The 17,681-nt window shown below is 43.9% G+C and overlaps 1 protein-coding gene across 2 annotated transcripts in view; it reads left to right on the top strand.

The window, feature by feature from the left end:
- Positions 1–17,681, top strand: part of Ptpn1 (protein tyrosine phosphatase non-receptor type 1) — a 61,266-nt gene that overhangs the window by 25,473 nt on the left and 18,112 nt on the right. The gene's annotated exons all lie outside the window — the stretch shown is intronic.

Below are 17,681 nucleotides of genomic sequence, written 5' to 3'. Positions count from 1 at the left end.
TCTCCTTGATGTCGCAGCTATGGTATTATAGGGAGATTATGGGGAGCCTGGTCCCCTGTCACACAATGTGGCCTCCTCCAGGAATGTGCCACATCAGAAAGTGATGCTGCCTGCAGGGCAGGTAGAGGGGAAAGGGCATATTCGTTCTCACATCCAGCCTTCCCTGGATCTCGCACCAGGAAATTACTCAGGACTGAAATGACCCCTCAGTTATGATTTTGTTTTCCACCATCATCCTCATGCTGTATTTTCTTAATCCAAACCCCCAGCATCCACCTTGCTTCCTCCTGATCTGTGTCGCGTACTCAGTGAGTGACTCCTGACTGTCAGCTGGAGTCCTGTGACTGTGCCGTGCTACACCTCTGAGAGCCTGCTCCCTGGAGCAGTGCAGAAGGCCCCTTTCTCTCTTTTCTGGAAAACTGGCCAGGAGCTCAACAGTTCCACGGCGCCTGATCACACAGAACTGGGTCACAGGTCACTGTAGTACGGTGTGAGCGTGTTTTCCCCCTTGACCTTCGTGTGACAGCCAGAGCGCAGCTGGGCAGGCAGGCAGCAGGCCTCTGAGTTTGTACTGCTGGACAGTACCGTCCCGCCACCACCCTGGCCCTGCGTGCTGAGGTTTCCTTTTAGGCTGCAGTGCCGGAACAGACTAGAGGAAACAGCTTGGACATAGCTGTATGATCTGTTTCCTGAGATTGATGCCAGCTGAAGTCTGCAAGGACAGGTGACATGTCGGTCACTACTGACCGTAAGATCTCCCTTTCTACTGTACCAGCTGGGGCTCCTCCGCAGTTACTTCTGAATTCATGGCTTTCGGTTTAGCTGACCTTGATGTCTTTCCTTCTTCCTGTAGAACAGACTGCCTCTCTGATCAGACCTTTCTACTCAGCAGTGTTGGTTTGTGGCCACAGGTGGTCTCTCCCCAAGCTCCAAGTGGGAGCTCAGTGAGGTCAGGGACTGTGATGTAACCATCTGCCCCTTTAGCACTTGAAATGGGAGGGCCAAAACCAGCTGCAGATACCATGATCCGGCATGGTCTTGATTCTGATGGTGATCCTCCAAACTCGGCCTTGGCATCACAGTCATCTTAAAGAATGTATTTGCATGGTAAAACCAATAACTTTCAAGAGTTTTGTAATTCTGGTCTTTTAACTATTCTGTCCTTTAATAAACATATCTTACTGACGTTTGATATGGTTTGCTCTGAGTAATTATGTGAAAATTGATTCTTTAGCATGATAGAAAAACACATCTTAATAGTGGTTTTTTTCAAGTTGATGAATTGCTGCTTTATGAAATCTGGCTACAGTAGTGTTTCTGAAGTCCCTTGTTCTTGTTCTTCTTGATTTTTGGGGCCTAGGGATTTATTTCTTGCTAGCCTGACTTAGATGTTGTCATCTCATGAGCTTTGGAGGAAGAGTACATGGCTAATGTGTAATAACTGCAAGAGCTGTTTGAAAGCCTAAGTTATTTCTGTAAAGTGACTCTGCGCCTGTATCTAGGAATATGTATATGGATTTTGGTTCCTCTATATTTTAATTGTGGCATTGAGATATTGAACAAACCCTCTTAAGGAAGAATTTGGCATCCATCAGCTTTCACAAGCTTCTTAAAATTGATCCTATGTTATTGGCAAAGGTTTCATTGTATAGAAAATGTGCTTTTATGTGTTTAGCTCTAAGAAGGCAAATGACCAAAAGCCCCAGGCATATGACTGACTGGAGCGGGACAGAGATAGAGCCTTTAAAAGTCTCATTTTACGAAACATGTTGAGGTGGTAAGGTGTGCTGGCCTGTTCCGAGTTTGCTGTTTTATGTTGCCTGTTATTGTTTGTTTCTGTAACCAGAAGTTGAACTCAGGACCTTATGTTTGCCAGGCAGGCACCATTCCGCTGAGCTATATATCCCAGGCCTACTGCCTGTTATTTGAAGTAGTTACTCTGAATATAGCCTTTTAATTAAACATACTTAATAAAAATTTCCTTTACCTGTGTTTTTTATTTTTGTCTTTTTGAGACAGGGTCTTGCTATGCAGTTTGAGCTGGCCTTGAACTCACTTTCCAACTCAGGCTGATCTCAAATTTGTAATAATCCTCCTGCCTCAGCCTCCCGAGTGCTGGGTTTACAGATGTGTATCACCATGCCTGGCTAAAATTTCCTTTACCTGTATTTAGAATTAAGGCAACTACCATGAGAGAACTGGTTTTTTATTTTTCAGATTTAAAAAAATCTGCTATGAACACAGTGGACAGGAATGACTTAATATTTTAACTATTTTCTTCTATTTTACCACAAGTTTATTCACAAAGTAATACATGCCAGATAAATACGGGAAACCAGTATTCGTGCCAGAGCCATTCTGCCCATTTTTTCCTTAGGGAGGAAAAACAAAGTTAACAAGTGTTCTTTTAAGGACAGCAGTATTTGTGTAAATTTTTTTTAAATTCCCGACATTTTCATCTCTTGTGTTTTCCTTGGTTATTAGTTTGCTAAACATGTTAAGAGTGAGCCAGCCTTCGTCATCTTGGAAAACAATTCCACCTAATTGTAAGGCTCTGTCTCTGAAAAAGAGTCACTTGTGCTTCCTAAAACCAGAACCACCAAATGCAACTGCATTTTGTTACTGTTGGAATCCGAAGAGGGAGGAGGGTGCAGCCTTCGGAGCTACTGTAATCCACAGACTCAGGTTTCAGAGAATATAGGGGAGCTGCTCAGCTGAGCAGGCCAGGCCAGAAGCACCTGTTCTTAGCAGAGTGCAGGAAACAAAGCAGTGTAATGGGCACAGGTGAAAATAAACTCCAGAAAGGTTCAGGGCAGTGTTTTTTAAAAAGGAACCATTGCATACTGAAGAAGACTTTCCTTTCAATGTAGTAGAGGAAATTGCAGAGGGAGGAGATTGGAATACATAAAAATTTAAAACAACTTTTAAACCTTATTACACAAGTAATGCATATTTGCTTTAGAAAAAGTTGGAAGATAATAGAAGATAAAAATCACTCAGGGGCTGGGGATTTAGCTCAGCGGCATAAGCGCCTGCCTTCCAAGCAGGCAGTCGTGAGTTCGATCCCTGGTACCGGTAAAAAGGAAAAAGACAAAAAAAAAAAAAAAAAAAAAAAAACCACTCAAGCAGCAGTAGCAGTCCTCATGTCACTGTTACATTGGTGGTTTTGGGATTATCCTCTCACGCTTAACTTTCATTTTAAGTACACAAAACAAGTTGGAAAGGTAATTTCTGGCTGGGCGTGGTGCACGTGCCTGTAAGCCTAGCACTTGGGAGGTGGCAGCAGGAGAATCACCTGGAGTTCATGGCCAGTCTGGGCTACATAGCAAGATTTTGTCTCAAAAAAACAAAAAAAGGGAAATATAATTGGGGGAGCGGTATCAGGGATCAAGCTCACAACCTTGTGCTTGCCAGGCAGAGGAAAGGTAATTTCTAACTACAAGAACGGATGACTTTAAAATATGTAAAGCACTTGTATGAATAAAATTAACACTAATATCCTAAAAGATTAAAGCAAAGGGCAGAGACAAATCACCACCTATTTATCTTCCGGTCACTTGCTGGCCAAGGTGGGCTTCTCTGTCGAGGTTGTCCTTATTGTGCACACAAATGCCTTGTTATTTTCCATATTATTTTATTGAACACTGAAGTAGAATAATCAAGAGCTAAAGTTACATGTGCAGAAAACATTTTCGAGGGACACAAAAAAAAGTAAAAGAATGTATATATGAACTTGGGATAGGCGTGTTTCTTTTTTTTTTTTGTCTTTTGGAATTGACCAGTCCACAGAGACTTCTCATGTAGAAACCACACTGCACAGCTTAAATCTGTCAGTTAAAAATGAAAGCAAACTTTTAAAATTTTCTGTGCTCCTGTGTTTATTGCAGCTCTGCTCGCCACAGCCCAGATGTGGAAGTGACCAAAGTGTCTACCAGGTACTGGGGATCAAACTCACTACCACACACTTGCAAGACAGGCGTTTATGCCGCTGAGCTAAATCCCCAGCCCCTAGGCCGTGTTTCTTTTTTTTTCTTTTTTTTTTTTCTTCCATCTTTTTCGTTTTTATCGGTACCAGGGATCGAACTCACGACTGCCTGCTTGCAAGGCAGGTGCTTATGCCGCTGAGCTAAATCTCCAGCCCTAGGCCGTGTTTCTTAAACAAGATATCTCCAAAGAGCTGTCGGGAAAGATCGATGAATTGAACATTTAAATTAAGAACTGTTTGTGGAAAGACACCATTAACATTAATTAGGTGATTCACAGAAGTAGCCACATAATTTCTCCCACCTGTCTACAAGCTCCTTTAAATGTCACTCCTTTCCAGAGGTAGAGTCTTTCTCTGTACCTCAGTTTGTGGGCGGCCAAAGGAAAGTGGCAGCCAGCACTTGGATGCTGCAGCCTGCTCTCTCTTGCTCCCCTGAGTATTCTTGGCCTTGGTGTGTGAATAAGCCCGCACTAGCCTGCTGGATGATGAGCAGCAGGAGGCCCGATCACCAAGCTAGATGTGTGAGAGAGGCTGTTGGGCCACCAGCTAGTCACAAATGCCAGTGTGAGCCCAGCCAACATGACATCCAGTTACCAGCTGCCCCAGCTAGACAGCCCAGAAGGCTGCAAAATCATGAGCAGACAATTAGCCAGTGTGCTTTAGCAGAGTTTGATAAGCAGCAAAAGCCAGTACCAAAGATATTTGCGATGCATATGATCACTTAAGAGCATGTGCCTGGAATACGTAAGGAGCATTGTGTATCCTTAAGAAAAATTCAGACAGCCTGACTACAATATTGGGCAAAATTTATATGCTGTATGATCCCAACTGTATACTGTTCTGGAAAAGACAGAACCATGGAGACAATACAAAGCTCTGTGGCCGCCAGGAGCCTAGTGGGAGGGTGAGATGGTGGAGCACAGGGATCTGATTTAGGGCAGGGAAAACACTCAGTATAGTACTGTGGAGGTGGATCATGCCCCTTTCCAATTGTCAGGACCTTCAGAAAATACAACACAAAGAGTGACCCCATCCTGCAAAACACTTTAATGGTCCCTGTTCCATGTAGTGCCGGTGTGACATCCAGGTATCTTGTGACAGGCGTGATCTGTGCACGTGTTACTGGTCCCTAATGATTTTAAATGCCAGTATTTATGAATCACAGTTGCTTAAGTGATTAGGGGGCTGTGATCACTTCTTTAATGTCACTTTCACTTGATTGCTTTCAGAAATGATTTTTAGAGTAGGGATTTTGAGTATCCCTGAACATTGCATGACTCTTTACTGGGGAAACCAGGCAAAAAACTGTAGGCTAGGGCTGGGGAGGTAGCTCAGCAATGTAAGCGCCTGCTTGGCAAACATGCGGTCGTGAGTTGGATCCCCAGTACAAAAAAGAAAAACATCTATAGCTTAGGAATTAAAATGGGCTCCGTCTCTTGTAACCTCATGATAAGACTTAACATGCCTTGACATGGTAAGCAGAAAGCATGCACCACCCAAACAGGTGATTTTAGTTTCTGTCAATAAGTTCTCTCTCTCCCCAATTGTCCCCTCCTGAGGCCTTGACGTTTTTGAAGATCTTTTGCTCTTTTTCAATAACATCTTCAGTAAGCTTTATATTTGTATCTTCCTTGTGAATTATAATCTTAAAAAGAGAAATCTGTGTAGACCACGTCATCCCTAAATTGCCCTTAGTGTATGGGAGTGGTGTGTATACTGCCTGGTGCGTGGCTCTGAGGCATGTGTCGGTGACGGAGCCTTCCGCTTACTCCCCAGAAAGAAGCAGAAAGAGCGATGCAGGCCTGTGAACCACTCATTCTGCGTTGCAAGAGTGACCAGCTTCCCAGTGCTTAAGATCACGTAGCTTTCCCTAAGATCAGAATAAAGCTGTTGGGCCTTTTTCTGCATCCATCAGGATCCCTTTGTGGGAGCCTCCTGTGGCCACGCCTCCTTGAGAATAGAGCACCTCTTTGCCTGAGTGGCCCGCTGGCAAGCAAGTGGTGGGGGGCAGGGCTCCTGTCCCCGCTCACCTTTGAATCTTGAGTGCTTGCATGCATGTGGGGCGTGGTCAGTGTTTGCTGGAGCTGGAGGTGCTCAGACACGGGCTCTAAACTGGCGTCAGTAATCCGTAGACACCCAATTCTTTGGAAGGCCATGTGGAAGAACTTGGTTACCTGCTTCCTCTCTTGCCCACATTAAGAAGCATCACTTCAGGTGCTTTTGGTCATGTTTCGTTTTTTGTTCCTTCTTCATTCTCGGTTTGCTCAAGTGATATATGACGAAGTACATCCATCCAGAAGGGACTTCAGAAACTTGTTGGTTGATGATAATAGTACATGTGCCTTGGTTAGCAGAATGTTTACTGTACCTGGAATACTTGGCAATTCTTAGCCAAAGCTGTTTTCCTTTTGCCATTCTGTTTTCCTCCCATTTACAGCGCTTCATTAGGCACCAAAGTTAGTCCAGTTTCTGGGGACAGCTGAGAGTCTCATTACGCGGGTATTTCTACGTTGCCTCCTGCCCAGGACCTTGGAGGGAGGAAACTGGTAGTTCAGTTCCTGCAAGGGAAGCTGGGAGGGTTCCACTTTCAGATGTCTGTGTCATTAAGCAACCGTCCGCTGTCCTGCAGTCCTGCAGCCCAGTGGCCTCCAGTGAGCAGCGGAGCCAGGGCCGCGGTTCGTAACGTCCTCAGGGGCAGAAGGTAAACAAAACAGAAGTGAAAGTAGGTTTGATTTTTTAAACTGTCCTCTTACAGGAATAGTTTTGTGGTTCTCAGCATTTAAAAAGATATTTGTTCCAATATGTTTTATTGACATCAATTACTGTAAGTCTGATTCATTTTCTGCCTATTGATTTTTTTTTTCCCAAGGTGAAATTCATGACATTTAACAGAAAAAGGCGATTTTTTTCAAAACAGACACTATTCGGAGCTGTAGAGATAAGGCTTAAAGTCAGGGATGCTTGAAAAAGCAATTTTTATATCTCTTTGTGCACAAATCTGTCCTAGTTTTCTGTATAAATAATATGAGGGAAGGCTCCAGTGGCTTACAATACTGAATTCAGAACGCTATTTCTGAATTCTGGTTTAAGCTCCAAATCCATCTTATCTGCATTAAAGCTGTTAATACAGAACATGCTTCACAGTGTTTCTTCCCAGGCAGGAGGCACCGTTTCCAGACCAGCCACTCGCTGCAGCTGAAAGATAATTTTCAGTTTTACACTGGACCTGTTAACATAGTTATAGAAAGCAGCTTTGGTCTGTAAATGACTTAAGGTCACCACCAATGACAGTGGTCCCCTTTTATATTTTTAAAAGTTGTGCATTTCAAGTGGCTGTATAACCTCAGTCTTTAAAAAATTAAGTAACTGACCATATTAAAGCTCTGCTAAACCTCTAGATAATGTTATGGAAATATTTTTCCCGTTTCTGCATGTTACCTGCGGCTATAGCAACTTGCAGTTTTCTAACCCTCTGACTGCATTCAGTGTCAAACTTATCCTTTCTTGAAGGTTTTTGATTTGTTTTTTTTTTTTTTTTTTGTCTTTTTTTGAGACAGGGTCTTACTATGCAGTTCAGGCTGGCCTTGAGCTCACTTTGTAGTCCAGACTTACCTTGAATTCACAGTGATCCTCCTGCCTCAGTCTCCTGAGTGCTGGCATGTGGGCACTGCCACCACGCCTGCCTGTCTGTTAAGATTTTTTTTAAATGTTTAGTGATCATCAATTTCACTTCTAAGATTTTCCATTTGTTCTTTTCTATCTCCTCATTTGGTCCTATTCCTTTCTGCTTTTATTCTTAACATCTTTTTATTCACAGCTCTTTCACTCGTTCTTGATCTTAAATATATTTATCTTTAAAATCCCTGACAGGCAATACAATAAACTGTGTAGAGTGGGTTTCTATTCTAGTTGATCTGTAGAACTCGTTGTCTTCTGTTCTTAGTACTGTACTCACAGGTCATTTCCCATTTGTTCTCGTTCTGGTTTTGAACCTAACTGTGCCTTTGTGGTGTTTCCTAAACCTTTTTTGTTTGTTTTTTGGTTTTTGATTTTTGAGACAGGGTCTTGCTGTGTAGTCCATGATGGCCTCAAACTCCCAGAGATCTTCCTGCCTCAGCCTCCAAGTGCCAGGATTATATTCGTACACTGCCCCCCCCATTTATGGTTTTCTCTACACTTACTTGATTATTCCTTTATATTTAGAGCAGAAAGTGCTCATCAGAACATGACGGGCCCTGTTGTCTCCGCTAGAAAGTCCCCATGCTAGTTCTGTGAGTGGCATCCCACACCTCCATCCCTGCCCTCATCTTCTGACTCGTGGAGAAACTTAGAAAGTGGCTGGATCTTTTTCCATGCACGTGATTGTTCTGTTAATGATCTGTTCACTCCATTATCGGCTAACCTCAGCCCAGAGTGCTGTGCAAATGACCCAGCTCGGGGATGATGCTCGGAGGCGGAGTGATTGAAAGATAGGGCAGAAGTTTTTTAAAGTGTTTTAGAGCAGATCTGCCATGGGAGAGTGCGCGCTGCTAAGCGAGGTGTGCTGCTGTGTTCAGGGTGGAGGGGAGTTAAAAGGGATTAACACCGTGTGTCTTTAGGGTAGCGCATTTTTAAAATGTAAACATACCCCAGATCATTTGATTCTCCCTTGTACGCTTTGCTGCCTTTCCGGTGCTGACCAGTTTGTTCTTCCCTCCTGTTTTCTTTCTCTTTGAACTACCACGACAGTGTTAAGTGCCTTGGTTTACTTTTAAGCACCTATTTTTATTCAATACATAGTCACTTAGAATTTATATCAAAATCTGCTTGGAATAGCTAAAATTTAAGCTTTTTCTTTACTATTTAAACATTGTAGTTTATCTTAAAATTTAATGGTCATTGAGCATATTACTTCTTGTATACTGGCTGAGCGTGGTGGCTCATGCCTGTAATCCCAACACTTGGGAGGCTGAGGCAGGAGGATCTTTGCGAGTTCAAGTCCAGCCTGGGCTATAAACTGAGCTCAAGGCCAGCCTAAACTGCACAGAGAGACCCTGTCTCAAAAAGGCAAAAAACAAACAAGCAAAAAACCCAACCAAACTTCTTATATACTGATTATACAAATGCATAAATAAAATTAAAATGTTTTCCTGGGCTTCCATTTGTCTATTTTTTGAGGTGCTGGGATGGAAACAAGGCCTCCCCCAGTTAGGCACACACTTTACCATTGAACTACACCCCCAGCCCCATCCTGAAGTTTGTGTAGTAAATTCTGTTGTTCCATTAACTTACGTTTTAAGGACACAGCATTACTTTTTTATTTGAAAGGTATTTAACACCTAATGAACTGTTTAAGTTCTTGGAATATACTTTGCCATATAGAAATTTTATGTTCTCATTTATAATTAGCAAAATTTGTTCGCCACAGATTACTCTGAAGATCTCACGTTCTAAATCTTAGGCGAGCCCCACACAAACCCCCATCTCTGTGCCTCTCCTCGTTGAGTGGCTGCCGCGAGAGTTCCAGGAAGCGTGCACGCTGCCCGCTCTGCGGGCCACTGTCGGTCATGGCCTGCACTGCACTTCTGCGTTTCCCTTCAGCCTGACTCTGCCTATCCATTTCTGAGAATTCGCAGCTTCCCTAAAGTACTAGATAACAATTCGCACAAATCAGATTAGATAACCATTTGTGGAGTGAGGGCCTTGTGGAGGGGCTTAGAAGATGTGATGGATGCCAGGGGCTGTGTGGTTCCCCATGTCAGCGAGTCAAAGGTACCTTTAGAGTCTCTTTTCCTTCCTGTAGACTGAAAACAAAAGGCCACTGTCATAACCGTTCATAAATAACCCTTTCTGCCCTGAGTGTGTTGGAGTAACTATTCTGGTACTGTCTCACCAGGGTGCTCTGTGGGCCAATTGCAAAAACAAAACAAAAACTTAATTTTCATTTTGTAGCAGTTAACACAATGGGCCTGGATCCTGTGTTTGCTTCTACATGCTCTCCTAGGGGCGTGCTGCTCTAGAGTTGAGGCCTCTGCTTGGGGAGCCTGTGGCGTCCTCCAGTAATTCACTGGTCAGTTACATGGAGCTCTTACTGGAGACCTGTGCTAGGAGGTGTCAGGTAAGGCGCTCAAGGCCTGTTGTTTCAGACGCCGGATGCTGGCAGGAAGCTGGCTCTACCTTTCCCCTTAGCAAATTGTTTTAAAATGAGTAATGCATTTTACTGTGGAGCCAATAACAAATATTCACCTGCTTGTGAGACTGGAGAGAAGGATGTTAAAGCCAAGATTGCTATGTTTCATTTAATGAAGTGCTCAGTAAAACCACAGTAACGTTTCTGTGAGGCTGGACTGCGTTTTATGTCTGTATCTTTTTAAAAGAAAGATAAGTCTCAAATCAAACATTGTCAGCATTTTACCAACTTCTAATTTTTGCCTCGTTGGATTTTGGAGATGTTTGAGTAATGAATTCTGAGTACAAAAAAATTAATTCACTTGGGCCTGAAAATTGTTACCAGATTTTCACTACTTAGAAAACAGTGTCTTTGTACCCTGTGTCATCGTATTAACTAAGGGTGGAGGTGAGAAGTCAGGAGCTTCAGAAGTTCCTCAGCTGCTCTGGTTTCTACCCTGCTTCCTTTCTTGCCTCTTAAGATCTGCAGCTGAGCAGATGCCTTGTGTAAACTTGATCAAGTATTTATGCATCTTTCTAGCCCAGCTAAATCATAACTTTGGAAGAACTTGCTTGTTTTTCTCTCATGAGACAATCCTTTTGGGTGTCTAATACCAATACAAAATAATACATGAAAATTGAGCCACTTGCCTGTAAGCTTCGACCAAGGCAAACTTGCTTCCAGAGCAGTGTTGGATTTACTGGCAGAGCACACATATTTGATGTCTTATTACAGAGACTGCTTTAGTTCATCACATTCCTGAAATCTACACCGAGAAGGACATGGAGGCTCTTGAAAACCAGTGAGGGAAGAGCAACGGGGAGAAGGGGAGGTGAAGGATTTCGTGTTTGGTGTATTGATTTCCACTGGCAGGATTTCTCATTTGGAGGGATCCAGCCCTGAAGTGCTGAGGTCGACACTGACTGATTCCTGACATGCCCCGTGTTTTTGTTTATGGGGACATTTCTGGGAACCTATTTCATGATAAGTTTATTATTTCCTTTTTGGCTTGGCTCCTGATTTACCCAGAAGTCTTCACATCATCCGTTTTAAGGCTTTTGTTTCATTTCATTTTCTCTGTGGAAGTTTTAGACTTGGTAGATTCAAAGTATTTATTGAATCTTTGGTCAGCATTTTTAAAAAAATTCCTCCCAGATAGTTTATGCTTGCTATGCAAGTCTAGTTAAATTCATTCACCGGTTAAGAACCTGCCTTTTCTGTAGCTGTTGGGAAGTTAGCCTGTCTTTGAGACAGTCTGAGAATACAGAAATCTTGCCTTAAATCTATAGAGTTTACTCACTGTCTTCCAAGCCATGAATGCTGGTTACTTTGATTGTCTCATTCTTTTAAGACTCGCATCCTGGCACTTTGTATTATTAAAGAGCCGCCTCCTTCAGCCTCTGATTCCATCACCACAGTTCAGAACAGCTCTTGCCTGGATTGTAGCGTGAACGTCTGCCTTCTCTCCTGCCTTCTACCACAGACTTCTCTGCACGGGGCACCCAGGAGGATCCTGCCACTGCTAGGCTCAGAACTCCTCCATGACTTCCATCTGACTCGGGGAAAAGCCCGAAAGCTTGGAATTGCTGCGGCTCCAGGGTGCGGTCGGTCGGCGGCTTCCCTTCACTGATTGGCCCAGCTCGCTCCTAGCAGAGCCGCCTCCCGCCTGGAGCGACTCCCCACGTAGCCCTCACCTGCATCCGTCTCTGCTCCCAGTCATCCTGCATAAGGCAGTCTTCTCACTTCTCTGCTTTAGTTTTTCAATTAGCACGCTGCAGACCGCCATGTTTCTTTGTCACTTTCCTTTGTAGATGGTAAGTCGGTGAAGGAAGAGATTTGTGTGTGGTTCTTTGCTTTTGCCCCCAAGTCCAGAACAATCCTTGGCACACAGAGTGGGCCCTTAATACTTGTTAAATAAATGTTGACACTGCAAAGCCTGATGTCTGTTTCATGGCTGATACTAAAAAACTAGAGAGAGATATTGAAGGTATTACCTGAATAGACTGGAGGGACAACAGATGAGCCTTAAGATTAACCTCCTGCCTGAAGGTCTCACAAGTTTAGGAGCCAGAGATTAGAACTCAGACAGGCCTTCAGGGCTGGAATCTGTAGACTGGAGGGAGCTTTGCAAAGAAGGAGTCCCAGGACCCTCCCAAGGCTGCACTTTGAGTCTCTGGCTGACTAAGTGTGCATTTTAGGAGCATCGCAGGTTCAAGGGCAGCCTGCACTACATAGTGCAAGACGCTGTCTCAGAACCTCCAAAAGATGTCTAAAGGAATAATATCCACATTTGCCCCATATTTAGTGAAAACTATAAATGTACAGATTCAAGAGTTTCAATGAACTCTAAGCAAAAGAGAGAAAGAAAACCACAATAAAGCACATCAGAATCAAATTGCTGAAGACAAGTGATAAGGAGAGAGGCTTAAAAACACCAGAGGAAGGAAGTCGTATGTATGTTATACAGGGAACCAGGATAAAAATAGCTCCAGCTTCTTCCTGACTGCTTCAAATGAAAAAAGAGTGGAATGGCGTCTTGAAAACGCTGAAAAATCCTGCCATAGTCTATCCAGTGAAACTCTTTCAAAATGAAACCAGAATTTTTTTTGAGGAAGAAAAAAACCAGAATAATTGTTTAAGGAAGTCCTTAAAGCAGAAGGGAAATGATAAGAGATGCAAATTTAGATCTATGCAAATGGGTGAGGAGTGCTTACTAAAGTGCCACATACACAGCACCTCACTTTAAAAGTTTAAGAGATAATCATGCAAAGCAAAAATAAAAATACATTATGGCCTTTATAACAGAAGTGAAATATGTGACAGTAGCATGAAGGACCAGTGAGAGGGACCCACGTTGCTGGTAGGTGAGATGACTTTTTGAAGACAGACCATTACGTGCTAAATCTATGTTGTAAACCCCGCAGAACCACCAAAAATGTAAGAAAAAAAGGCTGATTGCTGCCAGTGATGGTAACATGGGATGTAAAGAAAGAGAAAGGGGGAAGGGAAGGCTGAAGAAGGCAGGGAAATGGAACAGCCATCAAATGGGCCAAATAGAAACCAACTCAACAGGAATATGGTGGATTGAAATCCAGCCCTGTCAGCGAAGGCACCGAATGCGACAGGTGTGAATAACTGAACTAAGGAACAAGGGTTATAAAAGTAGACTTCAGGAGCCCGACCCGGCTATAGGCTGTCAGTGAGAATGTCACTTTGAAAGTAATTTACAAGTCTAAGCAAAAGGATAAAGAAAGATAAATCAGACACACACTAACCAAGAGAAGGCCGAGCAGCTGTACTGTCTGAAGCACGCTTAGAATGACGGATGTCCCCGGGGTAGAGGCCTGGGGGGTCAGTTCATTACACACAGTCCTGTGCACTTCACACACCTCGTATCAGAGCTTCCAAGTAAACGAGCAGAAACTGGTAGAACTACTAGAAGAGCCCAACATGTGTAATTAAATGGATCTCAGCATGCAATTGATGAAACCATCGGTCGGTGAGATACAGCAGGTTTAATACCGGCATCCTGCCTAACCTTACAGTTAGCACTCCTAACAGAACTCTTTATGTGCGCATGGGATATTTAAATAGAGACCATTTTGTGTATCATGAAGCCAGTGGCAATGAAAAATACTAATAGATTTTATTTTTAGAACACTTCTAGTTTTATAGAAGTCTTAATACATTTTAAAGGATGACTCTGAGTAAATAAAATTTTAGGACTCCAGCATAGTCAAATTGAAATCAATCACATTGCCTAGAAAATCTTCCCAACACTTAGAAATTAAACAACACATTTCTAAATAATGTTTTCTTAAAGAAGCCACAAAAAATTAGAATATGTTTTGAACTGAATGGAAATCAGTGAGTAGGATGCAGCTAATGCAATATTAGAGGAAAATTTATAGTATTAAACGGTTATACTTAGAAAAGAAAAAAGTTCTGATATCTAAGCTTTTATCTTGAGAGATTAGAAAAGATCAAGTGAAATTCACAGATTAGAAAGGGCAGAAATAGTAAAGATATGAGTAGAAATCTGAAATACAAAACAGATAAACTGAAGAAAAGTCAGCTGATAAAGATCAGTAAAACTGATTAATCTCTAGCTGAACTGGCCAAGGAGAAAGAAGACGCAAATTATTCACTGTATCTGTAGGAAAGGGAATACCCCACATTAATCAGCAGTGTGAAAATGGGTTCAGTATGTGGATGGCATCTGAAACACGTGAAGAGTACGAAGCAGGTCGGTGCCTCTCGCGGTGGCAGGGGCATATTTCGCGTGGACTGGGAAGGGAGCACTCGTGGGCTTGCTGGGAGGACGGAGGAGTTCTGTGTCTTGGTCGCACTGGTGGTCACATGGGTCAAAACATCACTTAAAATTCACCAAACCGGACACATCAAGTGGCTATTTTTAACATGTAAACTATACTGCAGAGTTGGTTAGGAAAACTTAGCACTACTGACTTAAGAGCTGTGCAAAATTTATAAGCATAATTTAAAAATCTGTTTTAAAATTGATATTCTGTGAATGCCTCTTACTTGCCCAGGATCTTTATTAAATGACATCTTCAAAGTGTCCTCCTGCCCCCAGCAAAAATACATATCAATAAACCTTCTGGCTGGATGAAATCAGCTGCGACTCTGCTGGGTATTTGGGCCTTGTCTGCTCAGAGCGCACATTGGTGAGCGTGGACATTGCCACATCAAGGAGGAGGGCTTCTTCATCTTCTGTCTTCATCCAGGCTGGCCAGGCTGTTTCCCTTCCCAGGAGGAATCTGTACCTATTGTGGGTGCTTCTAATACTGCGCAGGAAAACACCGAAGACCTTGATTTCTGTTTCCTCCATCTTTCTGTGCTGTGTCTATTGCATTTCTCTGAATGCTTCTCCTTATCCATGAAGGAAGGCGTAAGTGTTTTACTGCCGGGTTAGTCTGTGTGATCTCAGGCAGCTTTATGTCGATACGCTTTTAAGGTATTAGCTAGTTTCTAAACAGTCAAAACTCTTGCCTGCTGTTTTAGACTTTTATAAATAAGAGTAGCAGAATATGGGCACTCCCTTTTTGTTTTTTTATCTGAGTTGAATATCCCCGTGGCTCAGGAGGTCCAATAACTGCGTGACTGTGTTACAGTAAAGTCCAGCTATTCGCAGCCCCCACCGCAGGCCATTTCCCGAACCTTCTCCTCACGGACAGCCGTCTTCTTAAAGAAGTGCACATTCCAGCCTCTGCACATCCATGTTTCCAAACATGCCTGTCTTTCGATTCATTAATTTAAACATTTACCGGATTAAGTAATGGATTTCTTTTGCATCAGGAGCCACCTCCTCTGCTTTGCTCCCTTCTCTCTCTCCCAGTTCTCTTGTGCTTTTTGATTAAATCAGCATTTATTGCTACTTGCATGTATACAATCCCAGATAATGTACTGTATTTCTGTTTTAGAATTTTTCTCTCTTAATAATTGTCTTTTTTTCCTTTGTGCAAGTTTCTGTATTCATATTTATAATTCTTTTCCTACCTTTTAAGCCTCTTAGAACAGTTTCCTACAAGGTTAGTGCGCGTTGCAACACATGTATGTCATTTAACCTTTCCTGCTAGCCACAGTAGGGTAAAAAGATGAAATTAATACTCTGTTACTTAACGCAGTTTGTCCAACTTGTTACTCTGACAGATCCCAGTATCTGAGACCCTTGATAATTTGAAGCCAAGTCTTCCCATCCATGTGCCTTTCACCCCCGCAGAGCACCCCTTCACGCCTCTGCTGGCCGCGTGGCTGGAGGCTGGCGTGCGGACGCAGTGCAAGCGTGAGTCACACAGACGCCCTCCCGCCCGAGCTGCAGCCCTGCCGCTCCCTCCATGCTGTGTTCCCGACCCTCCTTGCTCTTCTAGATTGGAGGCCCCTCCCTGAGTTCAGGTCTTGTCATTTACAGGCAGCGTGAGGAAGGAGGCTCACTGGTGACGCTGATCTCTAGAGTCCCACTGGCAGGCTCCTGTGAAGTTCCTCAGATTTTGCAGAAGTTCCCTTTGCCTCGCCCATTCCTGTGCTGCGTCCTTCTGTCCCCTGGGTGCCCTCTTCCACATCTTGGTTTATTTCTTCACTCAGATGAACGACACGCTGAGGAAAGGGGGTACGGATGGCAGAGTCTGTGACACTGTTTTCTGTGTCCCTCCTCACTTGATGACTGTGGGGCAGCTTGTCTGGAACTCATCTTCCTCCGGCGCCCTGCGGACATCGCTGCCTTGCTGGCTAGTGCTCAGTGCAGGTCTCACGGAGCCTGAAGCCACCTAACCACCTTTCCCTGAAAGTCAGTGTTCGTCATCGTAGAAACATAGAATGTACCCTTGTCCATGTTTCTCAATGTGATGAACACTTGAAAGACTGCCTTCAATCAGTTTCTGTTGCTTTCTTGTATTTTTATTTTGGTTTGTTTGTTTGTTTTAGGCCTTACTTTCTGAGGGGGGATTTCTTCTCCTTTGATCTGAGTATTTAGCTGAACTTGTCAGTTTTGCTGTCTGCAGCTTCAAGAGGGATTTGTTGTTCTTAGATGATATTCTGTTCTTAGCTTATACATACAAGGTTTGGTCTTATTTCTGAGCGTGTCTTAGTAATGCATCTTTTAAATCATCCTGTTCTGTGCAGTTTTTCCTCCAAGGGACTTTTTTCCTGGTTTGGGTCTCTCTGTGTGATTTTCCTATCATCCATAGTGCTTGTGTGGGATGGAGAAGATGCGCCTGCAGCCTCTCTGGCAGGTGGAGGGCCCTGAGCCGGTGAGAGAGGCCTGGCAGCCTGGCCAACATCCAGGGCCTCGACGTGGCTGGAGCCCCACACGCCAGTGGTAGTAGATGTGGTCTTCCCGCTTGTCTGGTCAGACAGCTAGCAGTGCTCCTGCCTCGAGGTGCACACTCGATGGGGAAGGAAGGCTGGAGCCCGCTGGTCCGTGTGTACATAGCAGAGTTATTGTACCCTGTTTCGGGTGGAGAACTTACACCCTCTGCTGTGCCAAGCAAGCTCCAGTCCAGGGGCCTTCTGAGTTACTTTTTCCAAAGAGTAGATCTCCAGATTTCTGCAAAAGTGTGAGTTGGCTCTGAAGTTGGGGCACTGGTGGGGGTGGCATCTGGATCTTGTCAGCTCCACACACCCACAGAGAACCCCACTCCTCCTTCCATTACGGTGCTGCTTCATGAGCCCCATGAGGACTCTGGGGTGCACATGGGGGCAGTTCTTGGCTTCTCCTCTACTGGCTGGAACTGGCCTGCCAAGCTGCTAAACGGCCTCATGTCCGGCCAGAGTCCCGTTACCGCTGTCTCTGCTCTTTTCCCCTTGTGGATTTGTCTTCTTTCAGTTGTGAGATTTATAAAACAAAACATTCACCACTGTAGCCATTTTTAGGTGCGCAGTTCAGTGTGGGTAAGTACATTCCGCTGTGTTCTGTGTGCTCATCTATGACAGCCAGAACAGGTTTTGTGTAGGGAGTGTTGGCCCGGAGCGCAGCAGTGTCTGAGCAGAGAGCAGAGGCAGGCGTGTGTGACCCGCCTGGCGGGAGCTCCC

This window comes from Cavia porcellus, unplaced genomic scaffold, assembly GCF_034190915.1.
Source record: "Cavia porcellus strain 051 isolate PalLab524CR breed Dunkin Hartley unplaced genomic scaffold, mCavPor4.1 scaffold_5, whole genome shotgun sequence".
NCBI lineage: Eukaryota > Metazoa > Chordata > Mammalia > Rodentia > Caviidae > Cavia > Cavia porcellus.
This window is presented reverse-complemented; position numbering and strand designations above follow the sequence as displayed.